General features: G+C 44.1%; 1 protein-coding gene across 2 annotated transcripts in view; it reads right to left on the bottom strand.

Moving 5' to 3' along the window:
• LOC100746238 overlaps nt 1-6,432 on the bottom strand; it is a 191,328-nt gene extending 184,896 nt beyond the window's left edge. Inside the window, exon 1 of one of the 2 annotated variants that reach the window (XM_033324304.1) lies at nt 5,791-6,432. The gene's annotated coding sequence lies outside the window, so the exon portion shown is untranslated. The remainder of the gene's footprint in view (nt 1-5,790) is intronic. The other variant, XM_033324305.1, reaches the window with a different exon arrangement.
• Between the last annotated feature and the right edge of the window lie 759 nt (nt 6,433-7,191).

The raw sequence follows: 7,191 nt of genomic DNA, 5'->3' as shown, positions 1-7,191 counted from the left end.
TTTGCAGACTGGCGGCCTGCACTCGCCTCGCAGACGAGGCGTGCCGATCCTTCCCCGCATGCAGAACGGGGCTACTGTTTTTCGCGTTAGCGCAACACGCCGTAATGCCACCTCCTATCCGCTGGATTAGATGTTTTCTGGAATCGTGCGGTTTGCTAGAATGATCCGCGACCAGCTCGAATCGATCGCCAGCGATGGGAATAAGTGAGCGTCAAGTAGCTTCGAATTCGATCGCAACATTTTTGGCCAACGAAATGAAACTTTCAAGCAGATTGGAATTTTTCGGAAATATTTTCGAAAGAACGTGAGCCGAGGAGTTGCAGGCGCGTGTAGTAGAATCTTAAGATAATAAATTGACGAACCGCAGAAGCAAAATAACGTTACAGTAGATCAAACTAAATTAAATGAAATATAAATAAAATAATATAGTAGATTATCGATAGATTGGCAAGCTAGGAAAACGAACGAAACCCGTGTAGATCGCACCTATGCTTCGTGAATTCACATGGAACTCGCTCCCATCACTATCCGCAGGCAATTCGATTGGGAATTGCTCGGTATTTTAAGTCGGGGCGACTCTTTCGCGGTAAACGGTGGCAGCCGTTTTCCTGCGCTAAACGCGCGGAACGTGTTTGCGAAACGGAGCCAGTCGATGGAACGAAATTGGAGATATTCGAGGGCGATTTTGTGGAAGTGCTGCTAGGTATCGATAATGTTCCGTAGCGATGGGTGATTTGTTTTATGAGCGCGGATCCAACGTATATGGAAGATTGTTTGACGTGGTTTCGGATGATTTGATATTTCTTGCGGTTTCAACGAATAAAGAAATAAATTGGAATGTTGCCGTGGTTAATTGACTTAATTCGACTACGGTCGAATGATACAATAATAGACGATAAAACGCTTCGATCGATTTCATTAAAGTGATAAAATGGACGCGAAAAGATACGACGAGATGCTCGTAGCTCTCGACTACAATTGTTTATTTTATCTCGGATATATTTTTATTTTCATCCTAACTAACAGCAATGAAACCGGATAACTCGTTCCATAAAATCGAAATACTAGGAAGCTTTAGAAAGTAGAAAGCGCGTTTCGAACGTTCCTCGATGTATTCTGCTCATAAAAAATGTCCTGTTCGCCCAGCATTCCGACTTCACCGGGCGAACTGGCCGAAGCGTGAAACAAACTGTTCGCGCATTTCTCTATACCGCTTGACCATGAAGAAATAAATCGCACCACCGCTGCGCCGATCATTCTTTATCCTTTAAACTATGACTCACGAGCCTATACAGTTACTATAGGCGTAACGTAACAATCTACAGCGTGAAAAACTAAGGAATTCCGAAAGAAAGAAGTCATGCAAAATAACGTTGCTACCGAGACAACCTTCCTTTCTGTCGACAAGTATGACAGAGAGAGAGAGAGAGAGAGAGAGAGAGAGAGAGAGAGGGGGGATAGAGGGGAAAAAATACGTGAACTTTGCCGTTTTTGTAGGTTGTGCAACAACGAGTCGTAGAATTCTAGGGTAAATCAATTCGCGTCGAAGCGTGACTCAAGTGCTATAATTGCGGTAATTGGAATCGAAGAAAAAGAGGTTGATGTTCCAAGTCTACGGATACCAGTCCTGGTTCTGGTTGTTTCAAGTTTTTATCCTGTTTCTTACGTCGATCAGACTGTTAGAAATTTTAGACGCTTTTTTCGATTCCCGATTAAAGTACAGTTGAATCAAGACATCGAATAGGTAGCACACTATAAACTCAAGGGTGACGTGCTCGACTTACTAAAACTTCTAAAACTAATCTCTAAATTTCGCCATTCCTCTCAATAACGTCTAACAGTGGTTTTACGGTGTTTAACCCGTTAGCAGTATTTCGAAGATAAAGAGATAATTACTTCCTGAATTCTTCGTCACTTTATTACACTGCCGAAGGGTTAACACGAACCTCCAAACACCATTCAAGAATCCCATTAACAGTTTCCACGGAACGGTCTCATTATTTACAGGCATTGTTACTGGAAAACGAGGCTCGTTCGCTCGCTCGTTGGTCGAAGTAGCCCATAATCGTTCGCCAAATGAAACACGACCCTTGAACCCGTGGCGAGCCCGTTTTGCACCGGAGGTCGTGAATGAAGAGCGGACTCGTTAGTCGCGATAGTTGCCCGTGATGGATGGTGGATCCGAGGCTTCCTGGTGGACCAAAAGGAGCAGATCAGCGAGAAGAACGAGCACGTGGCGTGGGAGTTCGCGGGGATGGAGCGAAGGGAACGAAGGAGCACGCGTTGTGGGCGGACCTCGGAGAAGGTGGTGGAGGTTCAGGAGGCGGCGTTGGTAGGGGCCGGCGAAGATAAAACCAGAACCTACGAAGGTGAGGCGATTCCAACTTCCTCTCGATCGGAGCACACCGACTTTCTTCGTCACTCGCGTATTACGTGCAATTTTCGCCAGGCATCGAGCTCGGTTCTGACAGGTTGGCGTTGAAAATAGCTCGAGAAAGTTGCTTCTGGAATTTTCATTTCATCTTTATACCTTGCTTTTCGAGAATTACGATTTAGGAGCAAAACGGATCGTTCAGGAGAATCGTTCAGTCTCTGGGAAGTACCAACGATTACTATAGAATTATTTCTTCCAGCGACTGACCCATATTTTTCTTTTAACGCAGACGATAAAAATAACGCCACGTGTGACGAATCAGCTATTCGCACTAAAGTTCCGCAACCACGTAGCCTTGTACGAAATTGCTTTTCTTCTAAGCCATATTAGAATTTCCAAGTGGAGCTCACCGTACTTTTCCAAGCTATTGAAGTTTGAAAAAATAACGATAAAAAATCCGACAGATTAAATACGGGCTCTCCTTCCTTTACGCGCGATCCTTACTTAAATGTCATCCTCGATGGCGTAAAATCAACTTCTCTATTGCTAACTCGACGTTCCTATACGATCTCCTCGACGATCTCAACATTCTGGAAAAGAACAGGCTCCAGGCAACGCAACGAGCCAATCCTCTAATCACTTTCTCCGACTGCCCTTTGGACGCCGGATTTGCATCGAGTTCGCGGCTGATTGCTCGTCATTAGCGACGCGTGGCCCGCGCCCACGTCGGGTCAACGTCGCCGAGGTAGAAGAGGAGGGCGATCCTTGCTAACGAACCGTGCACCGAGGTCGTTCATGCGCCACGCGTAATCTACGATATACCTACGCACCTACGCGCTCACGAACACGCGTATAAACATAGTCTGTGCTCGTGATCAACGCGGCGATTCACTCCACGACCATCTCTCGTCTATTTGTTCCTCGATATACGTTGACTTTCCGTAGTTAGACAGATTTGCGATATTGACGATGAAACGGACGACGGAGACTTTAGAAGAAGAAGAAGAAGAAGGAAAAAAAAATAGAATTTTGTTATGGCTATGGTTGGATTGCCTCTTATTTTTATTGGCTAAGGTTTCTGTGTTTATGGAGGTAATTACTCGAGACTATATCGAGGAACTGGACGGGGGTACCGAAGCACTGCGATCGTAATCTGAGAAGCCTATAAAATCTCGTTCTCCGTGTAAAAAGTTTACGAATTTAATAGAGTTGTCGAGACGAAGGAAATAAAATTAATTATGGAGATTTGGAATAGATAACGAAAAACGTATGGAAATGACAATCGAAGCAGTGCCAGAATTTGGTGTTCCACTTGTCGTCCTACGGTTATTCCGATTAAGCAAGCTTTCTACGCGTGGCCGTAACAAATATAGGGAATTGCGAAACATTCGTCAACATTCCACATACCGCAATGAAAGGAACGAACAAAATTTCCATTCCACTTGTGTAAGAAGCGTCCTCGGTAATGTCGATAACGTTTAAGTGCAACGCTGCTCGTAGAAATAGCAAAGGAGCCGGAGCAGAACAACGGTAACAGAATAAATCAAGGGCCAAGGACGCAATTACTCTTTTTTAAGAATTTAACTTGCCCGGGAGCGAAGCATCCTTCGTGAAAGGAGACTTAATGGAAAGGGTTTAGGCCTCGGGTAAAAATCATCGGAATACCGATCGTAACACTCGGTTCGGCCGATTTTTCCTCGTGTTCGTCCCACTCGCGCTTTAAACCGTGTCGTTAATCACAGAGGTTGATGCGTTAGCGAAACAGGAAGAAGCAGGTAATTGCACGAAGAATCGAAGCGAAATTCTTTCTAGTGGCGAAACGAGAAGCAACCGACCAACAGATTATCCAGCCACGACACAATAATGAAGCTCTTTCGATGTGCAACCAGCGTTTATCTAAGATCGGTTTATAAAGCCGGCAAAACGACCGACACGCTACTCGACAGATAACAGTATTAATCATACCCCTGAATGGACTGCTTGATTATCCATCAGTCTCGTTTTATTTACGATTACGCGATATCGCCGCTTGCGTCTGTAATTAAACATGTAATCCGCTCTCTAAGCGTCGATTACATTTACAACATCCGATACAGATTCGTAGCGACACGTTCCGCGGTTCCACGCGAAGATTATCGATAACGATAGAAAGCGAGAGTGCCGCTGAGATAATGTGTCCGCGATTTAAAATTCAAACAGCGGAAACGTCCAAGTACGATGGCGATTATCTTGCGAATAATTTTCGCGCGTACGCTAAAACTTCAATTTTCTTGATACAGAAAACTTTCAAAACGGAGATTCTATTTCTTTCTACCAGAGTGAGAAGAGAAATTTGACTGTAACTTTTAGCAGGAACATGATCAACTTAAATTCTTCTTATTTCGCTACTTAGAGATTTCATTGCCTAAGCATACGAAATCGATTTTGTTATTGATTAGAATCTTTCGAGTTGAAACTCGGAAGAAAGAATTTTTGCGCAAAGTTGAAAAGACATGTAACGCCGTTATCTGGAGATACGGCAATTTGTCTGGACAAAGGCTCGGAGAAGAAACGATTTTCTGGCCAGCAAAGTCGATTTCTTTCTTAATGGACGCGAGGGTTACGTACTGCCTCGCGATAAAGCGGCTTTACTGCCGATATCCGGAATAATTTATTGTCATTACATTCATCATGTTGACTGTAATGCGCGACACTCGCGTTCGAAGAGAAAGCACTGCATCTGGAGTAACGTTACTAGGTACTAACGCCGATTTACGAGCGACATTTGTCCATGCGTTTAACAGACGCCATCGACGAGCATCGGACGACAATTTCACCGGTAATTTATCCATCGAATCGAAAGCCAGACGCGTGAACATTTTCGTGACTTTTAACGGCGACGTTTTATAATGAAGCGACAAGTTTCGAATAACAAACCGCGCGAAACTTTCGATACAAAAAAGGCTAGAAATCCGTGGAGTCTCGAATACGAGTCGCATCGCTTGTTTTTGTATCGTTAATCGTGAGAGATAAGAGGAAAAAGTAAGTTAGAAATTAGAAATATTTCGTCAGCTGATAGGAATTACGTAACACGCGCGTATCAACGAAGTAGGACGATAAAGAAACCAGCGCGATGACAAAATTTTATTATGGATGTTTGGCTATTTGATTTTTCGATTGTTCGTGATTTATCGACTGTTGGAACTTGGTATTTCACAGTCGTGTATGCAAAATGTAATGCATTAAAAATTTACCTATTTTTTCCAAAAGCTCTACCTCTTTCGAGTATTGAAAATTCAACGTATAAAACGCGTATACCTACCGGTATATAATTTACTAGGAAAATGTCAAACTTGACATATTACAGGTTGCAAAACCGTAACGCGCAAATATCCAAATTACGAACGACCTTTGAAAGTAGTTTATTGACTACGAACCAGTTGCGATAAAATGTCACCAAACCGCGAAGAAACACATCGAGACAATATTACGTATTCCATTGCGCCAATCTGCCTATCAATCTACATAATCCCCACTCTTATCAAACACATTCCCATATTGCCTTTCCACGCGCTCGTCTATCCAGAAACAGTGGACGAGTAAAATCAATTCACCATCCGGCCGAGCTGAGGTCGCGTGACACAAAGAAGCGAGGCAGTCGGAGGCGCGTAGCCGAGCGGACGCGGTCACACGCCACGAACAACAGGCTCCATCAGCGTGGCCGGCCGTTGTAAAGATCGAATCAATGCGTCGTTACACCGTGTCACGAGGCCACGTTGCACGCCGCTGCATGCGTCTGCACCAGATGCACTTGCACACTCGCTAATCTACTGCTACCAAAACATAAACGATGCCAAACTTGCGCGTCGTTAAACTGCTATCCTCGCTAAACTGTGTCAAGGTCTGTAATCACATTTCACAGGAACGAAATTTTTATTGCCACTTTGTTGCACTCCGTTTTTTTTTTTTCTTTTCTTTTTCTTTTTATATTTAAGTTGATATCATCGGGCACACCGATTAGAAACAACGATAGGAATTTTTTGGAAGAAACGCAAGACGACACCGCGGGTACACCGCGAGACCCGAAGCGGAGTCGAACACGAAGTAGAAGCGAGTTCTAGGTACGACTGGTAGGGGTCTGCACGGGGTCTCGAGAAGAGCTGGAAGGGGATAAGGTCGAAGGTCAGGGCTATGCCGTACGACCCGTGACCCATGACCCTCTCGATCCCTCCGACCCGGCCGACCCTGCCTCCCCTCTCCCAGCTGTTCTTTCTTCCTCCGCGTGCACATCTCTCCGCGGCTTCTTCTGTGCCGTTTCGACGCCGCCAGACGCGTCGCCATCTCTTCCTCCCTCTTCTTTTCTTTCTTTGCTGTATTACGGATGGCACGTTTCCGTGGGAATCATCTTTTGATCGAGGAATCTTTACTATATAGCGTATACATGCGGTAAAGTACACAACAGCTGTGCATAGTAGTTAAGATAGAGTAGTAAAAATAAATCTTTGCTGTATCTTTAGTACACGCTATGAAAAGAGTATATGCTTTTAAGATCGTTATATAGTAACTATCAGGTGCGATGGAACTTGTGTTAAAAATAGACAATACATTGAATTACGGCTAACGAGAATATCGTTGAATCTGTTGATAGCGTTGCAAATAATCCGAACGTAGAATATAATTCTCAATGTGATAATACATATACGTGTGTATATCAAGACTTCTTCCATTTTTATGCGCTCGTGTTTCTTCCTCTTCGTTCTATTGGGCTGGAAACTAAGCGATTGCGGATTTTGTCATTAGATGTTATTGACAAAACTCGCAATCGCTTAGATGCCGAT

Source organism: Bombus impatiens, unplaced genomic scaffold, assembly GCF_000188095.3.
Source record: "Bombus impatiens unplaced genomic scaffold, BIMP_2.2 scf_2222, whole genome shotgun sequence".
NCBI lineage: Eukaryota > Metazoa > Arthropoda > Insecta > Hymenoptera > Apidae > Bombus > Bombus impatiens.
This window is presented reverse-complemented; position numbering and strand designations above follow the sequence as displayed.